This window comes from Lagenorhynchus albirostris, chromosome 9, assembly GCF_949774975.1.
Source record: "Lagenorhynchus albirostris chromosome 9, mLagAlb1.1, whole genome shotgun sequence".
NCBI classification, from domain to species: Eukaryota; Metazoa; Chordata; class Mammalia; order Artiodactyla; family Delphinidae; genus Lagenorhynchus; species Lagenorhynchus albirostris.
The window spans coordinates 92,857,090-92,875,782 of record NC_083103.1 but is presented as its reverse complement, the minus strand read 5'-3'; the positions used below and the strand labels follow the sequence as shown (position 1 = coordinate 92,875,782).

General features: G+C 51.3%; 1 long non-coding RNA gene across 1 annotated transcript in view; it reads left to right on the top strand.

Annotated features, from left to right (window-relative positions):
- Nucleotides 1-17,834, top strand: part of LOC132525406 (uncharacterized) — a 95,268-nt gene extending 77,434 nt beyond the window's left edge. Inside the window, exons 3-4 of the long non-coding RNA XR_009542230.1 lie at nucleotides 13,994-14,125; nucleotides 17,662-17,834. This is a non-coding gene — a long non-coding RNA (uncharacterized LOC132525406). The remainder of the gene's footprint in view (nucleotides 1-13,993; nucleotides 14,126-17,661) is intronic.
- Nucleotides 17,835-18,693: the final 859 nt, after the last annotated feature.

The window sequence follows — 18,693 nt, the reverse complement described above, 5'->3', positions numbered from 1 at the left end:
GGGCCAACTGCTTCTTCTCAGAGGGGAAGAGAGGGAAGGGCCTTCCAGCACAAATTGGGAGAGCCCGAGGGTGCTAAGTGCACAGCACGATGCCTGTTACAAAGTACTTTTGCTTCTATTACTTCTTTCCTTCTATCACCATCTCCATTTTACAGATAAGGAAAGTGAGCCTTAGAAAGGTTAAGTAATAGCAGGCACCTCTTAGCGTGTCTACCTGGCATGCATGCCCTTCTTAGAGAACAGCCCCCTGAAACCTTGGGCCTGACTGCCATGAAACTACCACACGCCCTCCTTCCACCCCTCCCCTCACTCTGCCTCCATAGTTGTTGGGACCAGGCTGGAGCCCTGACTCAAGCTGGGCCACTCAGAGGCTCTTTCCTGGAAATGGAGAGGTGGGACACAGTTTGTTGGATGCTCGACATGGGAAATAATGGAGAACCAGGAACCTGGATGGACCAGTTAGAATCATAAACAAAGAAAGGCAGTGTCTAGGGAGAGACACTAGAACTAGATTCACAGAGGCAGAGAGAGAGGGAGAGTGGGAGAGAGAATATGAATATGAAGCCACAGAAAAGAAAATGTGAAGGGACAGAAGACACAAAAATCATCCCTGGGGCTTCCCTGGTGGCGCGGTGGTTGAGAGTCCGCCTGCCGATGCAGGGGACACGGGTTCGTGCCCCGGTCTGGGAAGATCCCACATGCCGCGGAGCAGCTGGGCCCGTGAGCCATGGCCTCTGGACCTGTGCTCTGCAACGGGAGAGGCCACAGCAGTGAGAGGCCTGCGTACCGCAAAAAAAAAAAAAAAAAAAAAAAAAAAAATCATCCCTGATTCTTTACTCTCTGCTTCCTTGCAAGGCCTGGCTGTACTTCCTCCCCTCTGGTTCCCTCTGTATCCTTCCGATAAAATCCCCTCACTTGCTTGAGGTAGTTTCCTATCGCATGTCCCTTAGTAAGCTCAGACAGAACTATTTGAGGCCAGCCCTGGTGGTCAGCTGGAGATTAGAGGGCTTTAGTGTCCATTCAGACTACAGGGGCCAGCTGGGTTCGTGGAGAACTGTGGGTGCAGCTCTGATTCCAGCCTAGAAAAGGGGGCAGAGATGAGGTAGCATCTTACCACAGACCACCAGCAATGTCCTTCATCCCCTGAAGAATCTTCCTGAATGTCCCCCCTCTCTCCTACCATACTTTGTCCAACCCAGGAGTCCCTAACACTAGGCTACGCTCAGGCGAATGGCTGAGTGATGCCATGTGCTGGCAGCCCTGCCTTCCCTGATTTTTAAGAAGGGAAGGGGGAAAAAACAGAAGAGAAAAAGTGAACATGAGTAATGGGCCTAGAAGGAGGCATACAGCATAAACTGAATAATAACGTGTCAGAAACTACAAGATGTATTTTTTTTATTTTCCAGTGGAGTTTCCATTGCACTAATCCATCACTGTAGAGCAGGAAAGATTATGCTTCCCCAAAAAAACTCTGGGAGATAAATGTGAGTAAATTAGGGTTTATTATATTATTTGGGGTGATATAATTTCCAAGTGGGCCCTTATTAAATTTCTTCCTTTGGGGCTGACACCTCCTGCCTGGGTCTGTGTACTTTTTTTTTTTTTTTTTTTTTTTTTGCGGTACACGGGCCTCTCACTGTTGTGGCCTCTCCTGTTGCGGAGCACAGGCTCCGGACACGCAGGCTCAGCGGCCATGGCTCACGGGCCCAGCCGCTCTGCGGCATGTGGGATCTTCCCAGACCAGGGCACGACCCCGTGTCCCCTGCATCGCAGGCGGACTCTCAACCACTGCACCACCAGGGAAGCCCTGGGTCTGTGTACTTTTGCTTCACTTCCCTGTCTGAAGCTGCTTTGTATTTTAATGTCTCTTGTCATTTTTTGGTGGCGGTGGGGTGCCACTGGAGAGAGCTTAAAGGGAGTGCTGAGTCACTGCTGCTGGTCTGAGTTTCTTCCTTGCTGGCCTTCCTATGATCGCAGAACCATAGCTTCACAAAACATCTATGCTGGGAAAAATGTAGGAATACCCAGCCTATGCCCTCATTTCACAGATGGGGAAACTGGGGCCCAAGGAAGAAAAGTGAGTTGCTTCAGGTCACACAGTGGGTAGGGACAGAGTCGAGACTGGCACCTCATGTGCTCACTCCCAGGCCACTGCTCATTCTTTGCCTGGCATCCTTCTTGTGCCTATCAGTCTTTTTGGCTAAGGGCAGCTTCAAGTCCAACAGCAGAACTCCTATGGAATTTAGGAGTCTTGGTTGTCTACTACAAGATCTTCCCAGTGACCCAAAAGGAGATGTGAGAGAAGACCTGTGGTCTGGTTTTGGTTTGACCACAGAAAGGCTGTGTGAGCTTAGGCAAGTGACTTCACCTCTCTGAGCCTTTATAGTTAAATATAGCATCTTCATAGTAAAAAGGCTTGGAACAGTTTAGTGGTTTTCAGCTTATGTTTTTAGTAGTGGATCTGCATTTTAGAACCTTATTTGGAACTCTAACACGTGAAAGAGTTAAAAGAGGACTTACTCTCATTGCAGAAGAGAATTGGAGGTTTGATGGCCCTACCCTCTGTTTCCCTCCATCTTCCCCCACCTGGTTTGAAACTACTGGTCCTGTTACTGAACTCAGGTCTGGCTGTTCACCACTCAAAAGTCAATACCAGAGAGGCAAGTGTTGGTAGAAAGGAAAGTTTGCTTTATTTTGGAAGCTGGCAACTGGGGGAGAAGGCATTCTTGTGTCCAAAGGCCAACTCGCCCAGCTGATCATGGGGCAAGAGCTTTTAAAGGGGAGTTTCAGGGGTGCATATGCAGAGGGAGGGGGCACTGTGTGCAGAGCAGCACAGTCAGCTCCGACGATCATCTTGAAGTTAGTCATGCAGTGGGTCTGATCAGCATCATCTTGATTGTTTATTTATTTATTTTAGCATTTTTTGTAGCATTAAAAATATTTTTATTGGAGTATAATTGCTTTACAATGTTGTGTTAGTTTCTGCTGTACAACAAAGTGAATCAGCTGTATGTATATGTATATCCGCGTATCCCCTCCCTCTTGAGCCTCCCTCCCACCCTCCCTATCCCATCCCTCTAGGTCATCACAAAGCATCGAGCTGATCACCCTGTGCTATGCAGCAGCTTCCCACTTGATTGTTTAGAGTACATTTGACCTTCAGTTCCAGGGTCAGTTTGTTCCCATTTCTCTGCGGCCAGTTCTTGGAATTGTGGCAGCTTATGTCATGGCTATAGTATGGTCATCATGCAGTTAACTTCTTTCACTCAGTGGGGTTTTCAGTATCTACAGAACAGCTCAGAGTCTATGGCTCAGAGTATTATCTATAGCTCTTGAGGAGGAACTAAAGGTCCCTTGACTTTGCTTAATGACTAAACTATTGTTATTTGGTCTTCTTTGACTGCTGTCCTTTGCTTCTGCGTTTTCTCACTTCTCTGACTAAACTTATTCTTTGGTTAAAGTTTTTCTACAGACAAGAGGCAGGCAGAAGACGTGGGTTGGGGGAGCGGTGGCTCTGTCCTGGGAAGGCCCCATAGGTCCTGCTTTGTTTTAGGCCCAGCTTCAGCATCTGACCCTGATTTCACCCTGCAAGGCCCTCCTGGCATTCTCACCAGGTCTCGCCCAATCTCCACAGATGAATACCAAGGTCTCTTCCAGCCCTGAGAGTCTCTGATCACACTCCAGAAGACCCATCCACACAGCCTTGTTCTCTTGGTCCAGCAGGTGTAATTCCATGGAACGCAGCCTGCTGGTTCCTACTTGGTTTTGCCATTTACCAGCTATGTGATCTTGGGCAAGTTATTATTGTCATTTTTAATCTCTCGGAGTCTTTCCCATCGTCTCTACAATGAGATAATAATAATTTTGACCTCATAAGGCAGTGAGATTTAAATGACAAAATATATATATATATATATATATATATATATATATATAAAGCACTTTACGTAGCATGCTGTAAATTAGTGATTATGATTTTCATTATGAATACTACCACCTCGGTGTTTTTTTAGTGAGGCTTATATAAGGGCTTATTATCGTACACAATAGATGCTTAACAAATGGGAAAATGGTAGCTGTCATTTTCGTTAGCTATTATGGTAATAGGCAACATGGGGAGCCAGTGGTGAATACATTCTCGTCCTCACTCTCAAGGGGACTCCTGAGCTCTGTTCCCCACCTGGACATGGGTACAAACGCTGCCCTGACTCGGGTCTGGACTGTGGGCGAGCCTGGAGGAGAAAGTCGGGGATCAGCACGGCTTCAGAGAGGAGGTGGATTGCTCTTCTCTGGCTGCAGAATAGATCACACAAGCCGAGCCATTTAAAACAACACCCATAAATTCATAGAGACAGAAAGTGGAAAGGTGGTTGCCAGGGACTGCGGGGAGGGGGAATTGGGAGTTATTGTGCAATGGGCGCAGAGTTTCTGTTTGCAAGACGGAAAGTGATTTGGAGATGGGCGGCACAACAGTGTAAATGTACTTAACACCACTGAACTGTACATCAGAAAGTGGCCAAGATGGTACATTTTATGCTGTGTGTATCTTACCGCAATTAAAAAAACGATGAAAAAAACCCCCCACCATAATTCCCTTCCCCCACCCACCTATTTATGATTCCCCTGATCTGGACGTCAGAAGCCCAGCCTGGCTCAGAGTATCCACAAGGCTGAACTCACGGTGCTGGCCGGGCTGAGTTCTCATACGGAGGCTTTAGGAGAAAATCCACTTCTCAGCTCATTCAGGTTATTGGCAGTTGTAGGACCAAGGCCCCCGCTTTCTTGCTGCTGATTGGCTGGTGGTCACTTTCAGCTCCCAGGGGCTGCTCTTTGGTCCAGTCCATGCGGCCTCTTCCACCGTCAAGCCAGCAGCTCGTGCTTCCCACCTCTCTTACTTCCCTCCTGGGATGAGCTGGAGATGCTCTGCTTTTACAGGGCTTGGCGTTAGGTTAGGCCACCCGAATAATCTCTGTATTTTAAGGTCACTGCTTTGGAACTTGAAATACCTCAGCAAAATTCCTCATAGCAATACCTAGACTAGGGTTTGATTGAAATATCAAAGGATGGGGAATCTTGGGGCTTATTTTAGAACTCCGTGTACCATGGGGGGTATCCTTAGAACGGGGATTGAAGGATAAACAGGATTTCCAAGGGTGAAGAAGGGCACTGCAGGTAGAGAGCCCAGAATGAGGAGTGTGAGTGTTTATGGGGTTGGAGGTGCTGTGACGAGAGGTGAGGTGGGGCTGGGGGGTGTGGTGAGATGCTGAAGCTCCCCACTGAGCTGAGGGGAGGGGGAGGGCTCTGAGGGTGTTTAAGGATGGGAGGGACCACCTGGGATGGTTTAGGTCGAGAGAGTGAGTGAGTGCACCCCGGAGGCCCCATTGCACCAGAACAGTCCGGGGAAAAGCAAAAATGTTCTTCTCCTTTGCTCTGCGTAAGAGGAACTCGGTTCCTTTCTTCCTTCATTCCGTTATTCTTCCCCCATTTAGTAAATATTATGGAGCCCCTATGATGTGCCAGACCTGTGCTGGATTCTGAGGACACAGCGGTGAACAAGATGGGCACCATCCCTCTCCTCTAACTGCCGCTTAGAGTCTGGAGAGGAGAGAGGAAGCGAAGGAGAGGTTCTTGTACGGAGGGGACTGCAGTGACAGGGAAGGTGTGGGGCTATGAGAGCCCGAAGGAGAGCATCTCATCCCAGGTCCTGGGTTAAAGTGGGTGGAGCTGGAGCCCCTTGCCGCCCCCCCCACCAGGGGTCCGAAGGTGGAGGAGTGACAGAGGCCCCATGACAGGCCATCCAGGGGGCATCCTTCTGCCTTCTCCAGGTGGAGGCCTGGCCTGGCACTGGGAGGAGGCAGGATTGGCTAGAGATGCGCAGCTCTGGGGAAAAGGGGAGGCAGAAGGAAGTACAACTGTTTGATCAGAGTCTGGCCCCTGGGAAAGAGCTAAGTGTCTTTTTGCTGGCAGCCACAGCAAAAGCTGCAATCATTAGAATGTGGCATTTTGCATTAAAATTGTTCCCATCAGCCAGTGACATTTTCTTGTTCCTTCTGGTCAGGAGACCTTTCGTTGCCACAGATTCAGATGACTCAGGCGTCAGGATTTCTTTCCCTCTGGAGGAGAAACCCAGTCCAGTCACCCTGGGGTGGGCATTCATGTTAGTGGAGGTTAAAGAAGCCGATGAACGGGTGAGCACGGCGAGGACTAAGAGGTGTGCGTGAGGATGAGGAAGGGGACAAAGGTGTGCGTCCGTGTTCTGGGCACATCCGAGTCATCTGGTGTCCACGAGGGTGGCCAGCCCTGGGGGCCGGGCCCTGCACGTGTGCCCTGCAAGTGCGTTCCTTACTGCAGAGAGGAAGACCCACACTTGGGTCCGTGTGTGAGTGTGGGCACAGAGCAAAGAAGTGATCAGGTGTGTGTGGGAGTGTGTGCACACGTGTGCGCAGGCAGGCACCCATCAGTGCCTGGGTGTGTAGGGGCTGCAGGTTGATAGCTGGTCTGTCTGAGGTGTGGGTGGTAGTTGACCCATCCCTCTGCTCATCCCCACCTACTCACTGTCTTCCCATCTCGTTACTGGGTACCACCCAGCTTGACCAACCCCGGCTGTCAAGCCCCAAACCCAGCAGTCCTTTCCTTCCCTTTCACCCCAAGTTCAAATTTCTCCTCTTCAGATAGACATTTTATGACCACGAAAGCCAGGACTGCTCCCTCGTCCCCTCCACAAGCATTCTCCACTGCAGCACAAACTTCCTTACTTTTACAGCATTATCTCTGATGGAAATTATCTTGCTGTGTGTTCGTTTATAAGGATGGTCTCCTTCTGCCCCCTGCAGAGTGCAGCTCCCTGAGGGCAGGGCGGGTCTTGTTCACTCCTGTACACCCAGTACAGTGTGCAGCTTCTGCCCCCTGCAGAGTGCAGCTCCCTGAGGGCAGGGCGGGTCTTGTTCACTCCTGTACACCCAGTACAGTGTGCAGCTTCTGCCCCCTGCAGAGTGCAGCTCCCTGAGGGCAGGGCGGGTCTTGTTCACTCCTGTACACCCAGTACAGTGTGCAGCTTCTGCCCCCTGCAGAGTGCAGCTCCCTGAGGGCAGGGCGGGTCTTGTTCACTCCTGTACACCCAGTACAGTGTGCAGCTTCTGCCCCCTGCAGAGTGCAGCTCCCTGAGGGCAGGGCGGGTCTTGTTCACTCCTGTACACCCAGTACAGTGTGCAGCTTCTGCCCCCTGCAGAGTGCAGCTCCCTGAGGGCAGGGCGGGTCTTGTTCACTCCTGTACACCCAGTACAGTGTGCAGCTTCTGCCCCCTGCAGAGTGCAGCTCCCTGAGGGCAGGGCGGGTCTTGTTCACTCCTGTACACCCAGTACAGTGTGCAGCTTCTGCCCCCTGCAGAGTGCAGCTCCCTGAGGGCAGGGCGGGTCTTGTTCACTCCTGTACACCCAGTACAGTGTGCAGCTTCTGCCCCCTGCAGAGTGCAGCTCCCTGAGGGCAGGGCGGGTCTTGTTCACTCCTGTACACCCAGTACAGTGTGCAGCTTCTGCCCCCTGCAGAGTGCAGCTCCCTGAGGGCAGGGCGGGTCTTGTTCACTCCTGTACACCCAGTACAGTGTGCAGCTTCTGCCCCCTGCAGAGTGCAGCTCCCTGAGGGCAGGGCGGGTCTTGTTCACTCCTGTACACCCAGTACAGTGTGCAGCTTCTGCCCCCTGCAGAGTGCAGCTCCCTGAGGGCAGGGCGGGTCTTGTTCACTCCTGTACACCCAGTACAGTGTGCAGCTTCTGCCCCCTGCAGAGTGCAGCTCCCTGAGGGCAGGGCGGGTCTTGTTCACTCCTGTACACCCAGTACAGTGTGCAGCTTCTGCCCCCTGCAGAGTGCAGCTCCCTGAGGGCAGGGCGGGTCTTGTTCACTCCTGTACACCCAGTACAGTGTGCAGCTTCTGCCCCCTGCAGAGTGCAGCTCCCTGAGGGCAGGGCGGGTCTTGTTCACTCCTGTACACCCAGTACAGTGTGCAGCTTCTGCCCCCTGCAGAGTGCAGCTCCCTGAGGGCAGGGCGGGTCTTGTTCACTCCTGTACACCCAGTACAGTGTGCAGGCACTTGCTAAGGGCTCGGTCGAACGAGTGAGGATTTGCTTCCTTGTGCTGCCCAAAGGCTGACTTAGGTCTCGGTGGTGGGTGGGTATTGCTTCAAAGCAAAAACACAGACTCAGAACAAATTGGCGTGGGAGGGGATGAGTTCCTTGTCATGGAAAGCATTCAAATAGAGACTGAATGAATGCTGTTAGCTTTGCACACTTATGGGTACCCATACTGTGGGACACGAGGGTCGTCGAGGACAGGTCCCACTTTACCTCCCCAGCCTCACTGTTCTCCCTGTCGTGCTCTCTCATGCCTCCTGTCCGCACATGCTGCTGTTGTGAGCTGGGGGACCTTGCTTCTCTCCTTGACTGGAAACTCATTCTCATCCTTCCAGCTCTATGAAGTCATCTTCAGTTCCCTATGCAGAACCAAGTCCCCCTTTATCCCTGCGCCCTGGGCCCCTCCTGTGGGCCTCATAGCTCTGATCACTTGGCATGTTTGCTTGTGTACCTCCGTTACAGACCCAAACCTCTCGCAGACAGGGGTGTAGCTTGCCCAGGGCCTAGCATGGGGGCGCCCTGGTGCTCAATAGACGCTTGGTAACTGTTTGTAGCAGGCACGTGATGTGCGGTCCAGCAGGAAGGTGAAACGTGCAGTTCCAATAACAGGATCTTCTGCTCCCTCCCACTCCCCTCAGCCCCCCTGATTCTGCGGCCACCAGAGGTTAGTCCTTTCCGGTGACTCTGGGGCTCAGCCTGAGAGCCTCTGATACCCACAGGGGAAGGCATTAAATAGGTGCTTGGGGCACCTCCCCCAGGCCTGGGCCACTGGGCAGAGGGACTCGGGACTCAGGCCACTCAGGAGCTGGCAAAGCTCCTCCCGCATAGTGCCCAGACAGATTGTTCTGGGGAGACTCCAAGAAGAGACAACACTTTCTGAGAGGACAGGGCTGGGTGAGGATGAAAGGGGAGCCCCAGAGATCCCCATTCTCAGTTAATGTTCTACCAGAGATACAGAGAGTGGGGGCGAGAGCAGGGGCCGGGGCTCTCGGGGTAGGTCAGCTTGGGCTGGTCCACGCTGAGCGCTCAGGGCAGCTCTGGCCACCCGAGGTGGGATGCGGTCTTGGGGCTGGGCTCTTGGGGTACACGTTGACAGCAGAGAGCCTGGGGAACGTGCCCAGGGTCAGCATTCGGAATGCTGAATGCGGAAGCTGTGGCCTCTAGGCTGGCTCTGCCACTTCTAAGCACACAACCTTGGGCGAGTCTCAAATTCATTCAAGCCTCAGTTTTCTCATCTGCAAAAGGGGATTCTGGGGATTGAGCACTGTGCTGTGCTCTGTCTCACTTAATCTTCATGGCAACTGTGTGAGGTAAGCACTGTCACATTTCCCATTTTACAGATGAAGAAACTGAGGCCTAGGACAAAGAATTTGCACCTAGCTGCGCGTTAGTCATGCCATTAGCCAGTGCTGGGATTTGTGCTGTGCTGTCTCTCTGTAAAGCCCGTGTCCTCTGCCACTCCTCCAATTGCAATTCCTGCCAGGCCCGGTTCCCAGCATCAATGTGAAGATCCAAGGAGATCACAGCTGACCACAAGGTGTGAGGGGCTCAGCAGGGTTCACGTGTGAGACCATGGCTGTGTGGCTCACGGCCGCTTCTCCCCGGCCCACTTCTCTCCCCGGCCCAGCTCCTGTAGGCCATCCCTGGGGGCAGGCGCAGGCCACTGCCCTCTCTGCCTGCTTCTGCCACCGCTAAACTTTACACTGGGCTCTGTCATTAGCCCAAACAACAAGCTCCCTGTTTAACTAGCCCTGTCCAAATTTGCTTGGCGTAAGCAGGAGCCCCATGGTAAGTAACCGGTTTTCTGTTGATATTTGAGCACAAATGAAGAGGCAGCGAGCAAGCCCATTAATAACCGAGGAGATGATTGTGTTTGCACAAGGCCTGTTTACAGCGTGTCAACTGCCCAGGCAGGGCCCGCCTCCTTATTGATTTCCCGATAAGCCGCTAGGCACTCTTGTTCTCAGCCCTGGCGGGGGCATCCTCTGCACAGTCCGAGGGTTGGATCTCCTTTCCCTGCAGAGGCGCTCAGCCTGGCTCTCGGGTGAGGGTGGGGTTTCATTCATTCTTCATTCATTTATTCAACATGCATGAATCCAGCATCTTTTATACATGGGCCACTCTGCCAATAGCTAAGTCCCTATCTTCATCTAGAAACAGAGCCTGCTCTTGAACTTATGGGGGGCGGGTGGTGGCGGGGGGAGCTCAGTCCTTGATACCTCTGGGTAGACATGTGGTCAAAAGTTGAGTCTTTGTGGACCTCTGACCATGCACTGCATGGTACCCCATCACCGTAACACTGCCCATCAGGGTCCTCTACCCTCATTTCATCTTGAATTGACCAGCTGCCTCATCTATGATGGGAGATGGCCCTCTGGCTGGCCCTGGGGTGTGGCATCTCCCTTTACCACATTGTCTTTTAACCCTGAGATCCAACAGGTTCAACTTGGGGATTTCTGGCTTTGGATGGGATAGTTAGTGATGGAGAAGGCTTCAGGGTAGAGCTGGAGACTCGATCATCCTCCCCACTGGAACCTTCCAGATCCTGAGCTTTCCAGGGATATGGCAAAGCAGATCCAGGGCGAGGGTTCTAGGAGGGCTGCCAGGAACCCCAGGCTGAACCTGTTTGAGAATAATTTCTGGCCTGTTTAGCAGTGGACATCAGGATGACTAAGGCAGTATCCTATCTGATGAGCTCATGGTCTGGTAGAGGAGGTCAATCTGTAAACAAATAACCGAAGGAAAAAAATCATAAAATGTTGAGAAGCATGAATCCAGGGCTGAGGGAGCAGAGAGGAAGGTGCTAAAAGGCATGGAGGACTTCCCAGAGGATGTGACATTTGAGCAGTTTCCTTAAGACTGACTAGATGTTTGTAGAAGTCACAGTGACTGCTCCCGCCGGTGGGGAAGGAAAAGAACAGAGTCTGCCACTGACTGCAGTCTTGCAAAGAGACCAAGACTTGTGTCTCTTGACCGTGTTTTTGGGGGAAGATTTTTGTCAGGCAGATCCTTGAGTCAGAATTGGGGAGCTGGGGAGAGATGCCCCTGGAAAAGCATCCTCCTGGACTGGGTGTTGGTGTCCACAGCTTTTCCCCCAGTAGAGTATTCCTGGGAAAAGATGAAGGAGGGTATGGGGATGGGAGTAAGGAGGCCCAGACTGTCATCCTAGCCCTGCCATTAACTGGGAGAAGGGCCTCGCTTCCTGGAGTCTCCATTTCCTGATCTGTAGAATGGAGCTGATCACACCTGCCTCTCCACAAGTGGAGAGGCAGCTGGGGAAGTAGAATAAAAGGCACTATAGAGAAAAGCAGCACAGCACCGAGAACGTCAGTACAGCAAGGAACGCAACCCTAGCATCTGTATTTAACCTTGGTCCCTAGATAGAGACACACATCTCACACACTGTGGTCCCTTCTGCGTCACACTGATCTCTTCCTGCTGCAGCCCAGGCAGCAGAGCCCATCAGCAAATAACTGAGAAGAAACTGTATTTGCAGGAGCCCAGGGCCAGATGCTGCTGCTGAGGACCAAGGAATTGAGTGAGAAGGATTGAGGATGATGCCTGGTCCTGGTCCTGAGGAAGCCAGCCTTGCATTCAATCTTATCTCCCAGGACACAGGGGTCCCTGGCAGGGCTGCTGGTGTGAATACCATGTTTCAGAGGACCCTGAGCTCCTGGGATGAAGGGGGAAATCCAGAGTTCCTCTGGGGACCTGGAAGAGTTCTTAGGAGTGAGAGTCTAGCCTGCTCCCTCAGTCTTTTATTCTGGCCCCAAACTACCTCCCTTTCCCTTTTCCATCTTCCAGTTCAGCAGAGGGGCAGCCCTTCTGCTGGGCTGAAACCCCCAGATCAGTGGGTGTCTTCAACCAGATTCTGAGAGGGGGGAGAAGAGGAGGTACTGGCAACAATGATCGCCTTTTTACTATCCTCATTGCACACTGCCTTGTACTACTTATTGTCTGTCATTGAGAGCTGGAAAGAACCAACCCCATCAGCTCTTGTCCTCTAGCCCCAGGTTAGGACAGCTGTATGAAATGGAAGCCTGTTTGATTATGTATCTGGACCTCTTTCCTGGGATGGAGACCTGTCTCTGTACTGGGCACTTGGCCTATATCCAGCAGAAGAAGAGGGCTTTGGTAAGAGAGAGCGAAAACAACAGAAACTCTGTTAGCCATAATCATGCATTTCAGTTACACCATGAATGATGATCAGTAGCAGTGCAGTGGTCCCCAACCCTGGCTGCACTTCAGAATTACCTGGAGATTGAAGGTAGTGCCTGGACCTCACCCCAGACCACCCAGGCATTTTTGTTCTGAAAAAGCTGCCCGAGTAGTTTTGATTCATAGTGAAGGCTAAGACCTGTGGAGCTAGAGAAGCTTCTCTTCTTGGGCATTGTTTCTGGGGGGCTGGTTCCTTCATCCTACATGCAAGACTTGCAGAATCTGAAGCCCCTTTTGATTTCCATCAAGGGGAAAACTGGATGGAAACTACTGCCTGAGTTTCTCAGCCAGAGGTCAGAGGAAGAGGCAGCTGGACCCTGGGAGGGAAGAAGAGAGGCCCGAAGCCTGAGAGGGGCAGGGGAGCAGAAGGACAGAGCCCCAGATGTCAGTCAAGGGGGACTTGGCACGGAGAAAAGGAGAGAACTACTTTGTACTCTCCTCTAGCGTGTGTGCTTGATTGCCTGATGAGAAAATTTCTTTCTTCTTTAAAAAAATTTATTTTGTCGTATAGTTATATACCATGTTGTGTTAATTTCTGCTGTACAGCAAAGTGATTCAGTTATACATATATATACATTCTTTTGCATATTCTTTTCCATTATGGCTTATCACAGATATTGAATATAGTTCCCTCTGCTATATGGTAGGACTTGTTGTTTATCCATTCTATATATAATAGTTTGCATCTGCTAATCCCGAACTCCCAATCCATCCCTCCCCCATTCCCCTCCCTCTTGCCAACCACAAGTCTGTTCTCTATGTCTGTGAGTCTGTTTCTGTTTCATAGATATGTTCATTTGTGTCATATTTTAGATTCCACATATGTGATATCATATGGTATTTGTCTTTCTCTGTCTGACTTGCTTCACTTAGTCTGATAATCTCTAGTTGCATCCACGTTGCAGCAAATGGCATTATTTCATTCTTTTTTATGGCTGAGTACTATTCCATTGTATATATTGTACCGCATCTTCTTTGTCCATTCATCTGTCGATGGACGTTTAGGTTGTTTCCGTGTAGAAGATTTATTTCTGATAATGGGTTGACCTTCCTGTGCTTCCAGGAAGAGCACAGTTAATGATAACAACTGGGAGCTACCTTTTGGGGTAGCTGCATTGCGGATGAACGCCATTTGGCTGAGCTACTGTTTCCTAAATGCTGGACTTGAGGTGAAGTGGTGGAGATAGAGTCAGCATGAGCCATGAAATATCACTAGAAAGCCATAGGGACATGGACACCCACACTGAGACTGGAATTGCAACTGGGGAAGAAAGAATTGGATGAGCCAGGTAAAGAGCCAACTTCTCACTTAGGTGAGAGCACTAGAAAGAAAAGGCCTAAAAAATTCTTTCATGAAATTATTAGCTGGAAATTTTTTTTTTTTTTTTTTTTTGTGGTACACGGGCCCCTCACTGTTGTGGCCTCTCCTGTTGCAGAGCACAGGTTCCGGACATGCAGACTCAGCGGCCATGGCTCACGGGCCCAGCCGCTCTGCGGCACGTGGGATCCTCCTGGACCGGGACACGAACCCGTGTCCCCTGCATCAGCAGGCGGACTCTCAACCACTGCGCCAGCAGGGAAGCCCCAGCTGGAAATTTTTAAAAAGAGTAGCTTCAGAGGACACCTAATTGAAGTTCTTTTTTTTTGAAGGGGAGAAGAGGTCAGGGCAGAGATGCAGAAGCTCTGGCTCTCGCCCTGCACCACCATCTGAGGCCAGACCCTTAGGACTTGGCTGCTGATACAGGACTGGATTTTGAGAATCAGCCAGCTCTGCAATCACAGGTACTAGCCCACTTTCTTCTGGAAACTGGAATATGAGAGAGAATGAGAGGAAAAGATCTGAGTCATAGTTCGAACCTTTACAGAAATAGCACAGGGTGGCCAACCTTGCATGTAGACGAAGCTGCTGTTTATGACACACAAAGAACTGATGAATGTGCCCCTCACAAGGGAGCTGTTCGTGGACAGAGCCATACAGACTGACGTGTCTTGCAGCTCTGGCTCACTGCCCTGAAACGAGCATATGGCAGTGTGGGAGGAATCGCTTTCTCTCTCGCTCAGCATTTTAACTGGGACCTGCAATATGGAAACTGCAGCTCTTTCAGTGACAGCGGTAAGAGTTGCTTCTGCTCTTCCTTCTGTGCTCTCAGTCGCTCCCTCTCTCCAAATGAGTTGATGAGATGGGAAGAGGGGCCTGGGCACCCTCCCTTCTCTCCTGTCAGGGCTGTCCTGTCTGCAAGGAGCCTGCATTCCTCTCTTCCTCAGTGGGGCAAAGGGAAAAGACTTGAGGTTCAGAGGGTAAAGTTCAATTCCAAGCAAAAGCATTGAGAGCCCAACTGTGGTGTAGATCCAAGCTATGCCTCCCACCCAGGCTTTGCAGCACTAAAGCTGGTGGTTCTTTCTGCTCCTATACAGGGAACTGATACTTGAGACAGGCAGCAAAGGATGGACACATCGGGTTGGGGAGGGAAAGCATTGCAGGAAGAGAAGGCAGCAGGAGCAAAGTGGGGAGGTACCCAGAGTGCTAGCAAACAAAGCTGAAAGGAGAGGCCGGGGCAGACCACAGAGGGCCTTGGACGCCAAGCTAGGGGGTTTGAGCTTCACTGGACAGATATATGGGTAACCACTAATGTTTATGCCAAGACATGACAAATATCAGAGTTGTGAGACTCTAAAAGCTTGGCTACCGATAGGATGGGAAGAACAGGGGAGAGTAAGGCATCATGAAGAACTCCAGGGTTTCAGATTCGGCTGCTAGGGAGATGTGGCGGCCTTCTGAGAAGCTGGGAAGTGAAGAGGAGGAACTGGGTGGGGTGGGGAAAAGACGATGGCTTTGGCGCCAGACATTGGGGTTTGAGCTGTTATAAGGATAACCAGAGAGAAGGATCCAGAAGAAGCCTCAAGAAGGGAGAGTGGTTATTTGCAGTGAGGTAGATGGACCTAGAGTCTGTCATACAGAGTGCAGTAAGTCAGAAAGAGAAAAACAAATACCGTATGCTAACACATATATATGGAATCTAAAAAAAAAAAAAGGTTCTGAAGAACCTAGGGGCAGAACAGGAATAAAGACGCAGATGTAGAGAATGGACTTGAGGACAGGGGGAGGGGGAATGGTAAGCTGGGATGAAGTGAGAGAGAGGCACGGACATATATACACTACCAAATGTAAAATAGCTAGCTAGTGGGAAGCAGCCACATAGCACAGGGAGATCAGCTCTGTGCTTTGTGACCACCTAGAGGGGTGGGATAGGGAGGGTGGGAGGGAGATGCAAGAGGGAGGGGATATGGGGATATATGTATATGTATAGCTGATTCACTTTGTTATACAGCAGAAACTAACACACCATTGTAAAGCAATTATGCTCCAATAAAGATGTTAAAAATAAATAAATAATAAAGAAGGGAGACTGGGGCTTTCTCAGGAGGTGAGGGGGCCTGGAGATTTAGACATAAGTCATCTTTACACACAAACAGGCCACTGGGAGAAAGGGTGAGGTGAGAAAGCATGGCTGGAGGTAGAGCCAGTGGGAGCACACACGTGGGCTTGGTCGGGGAGGAGTTGTGAGAGGGGCCCCCGGGCAAGCAGCAGTGCAGGACTGCTGAAATCAAGGGCTGGCAAGTTAAAGGTTGCGTACCCGGAACTGAGCTTAAGCAGAAGGGGGTTGTCCAGAGTGAGAAACGCCACTCAGAGGTCACGGAGGATGAGAACTGAGAACAGCTCGCTGGATGTGGTCACTGGGAGGCGATTAGTGGCCTCAGCCCTATTATAGCCTGGTTGGGGTGGGAGACAGATTATGGGAGTTTGACGGGGCAAAGAGGTGGTGAGGAAGAGGAGGGGCTGGGGCAGATCCTGCCGTGGAGCTGGGAAGGGAAGGGGAGAGAGGAGCAGAGCTCGGGAACTCAAGGGAGAAGCAGTGCGGGGTAGCGTTTGGCATCTGTAGGATGATGTAGGAGTGGGAGGGTGGGGGAGGGGGGATGGCGTGGGGTGAGTAGCTTGTGGTTTCCTCACTGGAATCCCTCATGGGAGTGTGATGCCTCCTTTCTCCCAGCAGGAGGTGGGCAGCAGACCACATGGCAGCAGTGGTAGGGACAGCAGCTACCTTAGCAAAGCTGGCTGGCTGCCTGGGTAGCTGATTGCATGATGGGTGTGAGGACGAGTCTCACTGGGGAGCAGCTGGGCTGGAGAAACAGACCTGTTTCTCTATGTCCATGAGTGGTGGCTTCATTCAGGGCTACTGGGAGGGGATTGTGTTCATTCCCTTTTATCCATGCACCCGTGTCCTTGCTACACACCCACCGTGAGGCAGTAATCACAGCTGCTCACCTGCTGTCAGTGCCTGCCCCACCTTTAATTCCCAAATTATAGAGAAGGTACCATGGACAGCTCCGAGGATGCTCAGAAAACCTGGTTGGGGGACGGGGTTAGCATGAGAGGGATGCAGCAATGTTCCTAATTCAAGTGGTCCGGATCCCTCCCACTTATACTGGCACATTCTCACATTGCCTTCAGAGTTATCCTTCAGACTCCTCTGGTTCCCACTGACTGAAGTTCAAGCTCCTCACACGGCCTGTGAGGGCCTTCACTGTGTTACCCCTGACCATCTTTTTTTTTTTTTTTTTTTGCGGTACGTGGGCGTCTCACTGTTGTGGCCGCTCCTCCGGACGCGCAGGCTCAGCGGCCATGGCTCACGGGCCCAGCCGCTCTGCGGCATGTGGGATCTTCCCGGACCAGGGCACGAATCGGCAGGCAGACTCTCAACCACTGTGCCACCAGGGAAGCCCAACCCCTGACCATCTTTTCAACCTGATTTGGATTTTCCCTCTCACTCATGTCCCCGAGCACTCCAGCCTTGCCAGGCATCTCCTTGTTCTTTGAACATCTAGTTATGCTTTTGCAAATGCTGAGCCCAGTGCCTGGGATAACCTTCTCTCATCTCACCAATAACTCCTGCCCGTTGTTAAAGACGCAGCTCATAGGTCAACGCCTCTAGAAGCTTTCCTGGCTTACCCACGCCTTCCTTGGGTATCCTATCGCGGACACTGTTGGTAGTTTACCCTTTACTCATCTCTAAGTTTTAAAATTTATGACAGACCCTGATTTCAGTTGGGTACTCACCACTCTTCCACACAGTCCGTGGCTTTAGGGGAAGCTGACTCCTCATGACTCCCAAGCCTCAGAGGTGAGTCTGGTCTAAAATAAACCCAGTCCCCTTGCCCGTGGCTGGTTCAGGAATTGAGAGGGTACCCCACATTTGGGCCAGTAAGACACAAAAAGAGATAGACCAAGGACCTTCTGGAAAAGGTCTTCTTACTTCTAGAAGACAGCTACAAAAGAGAAAAATCTACCCTCTTTGTGTGCTGCATGGCACTCAGTCTAGAAGAGATGGCTTGAACTGCCCCAGCTGATCTTGTCACCGGAATAAAGATGAAACCCAGACCGGGGAAAGCAAGGAGGCGAGGCAGAAAGGAGCTGGGCTCCCAGTCGCATCACGGAGCCCTTGAGGAAGCCAACTCTGGATCCTGCCTTAGTGCTGGACTTCCTGCTGCATAAGAGAATACATTTTCCTTTTTATTTAAGTCATCTTGAATGAGGATTTTTGTGACTTGCAGCCAAAAACATGCTAACTGACACAGTTCCAATAGTACTTTTGCACCCCTGTGAGATCATATCATATTCCAGGCTGCGAGAGTCTCAGAAGCAGACTGTCATATACGTAGCTCCGTCCCTGGTTCCTAGCACTGTGCCTTGGAATACCAGTCCCCATGTGGATTGAATGAGTGAATGCATGAACTCGAGCCTTACTTGGACTTACTCCTTAGGGCAGTGGTCCCTAACCTTTTTGGCACCAGGGACCGGTTTCGTGGAAGACAGTTTTTCCGTGGATGGAATGGGGCAATGGTTTAGGCGGTGATGCCAGCGATGGGGCACGATGGGGAGCGGCAGATGAAGCTTCGCTCGCTCGCCTGCCGCTCACCATCTGCTGTGCGGCCCGGTTCCTAACAGGCCGAGGATCGGTACTGGTCTGTGGCCAGGGGGTTGGGGGACCCCTGCCTTAGGGTGTTCTGCCTTAGAGTCTGCTCTATTATCAATTCCCTCCCTCTTCCAAAAGTTGCAGGCCCTTCACAAGCATGCTGTCCCTACTCCCTTCTTGGCATGGGTGACACAGGACAGAGAAAATCCAGGCCCTGGGGATTTGCTTGTTGCCACACAGTGTGCAGGTATCAGAACAGGGCCCATGGATTGGGACTCCTGGCTTCCAGACTGGCACCTGCATGTGCCAGGACCTATGTTGAGGCTGTAGAGACAAATGACATGCAGTCCCTGCCTTCACAGGCCTTACTCTCCAGTC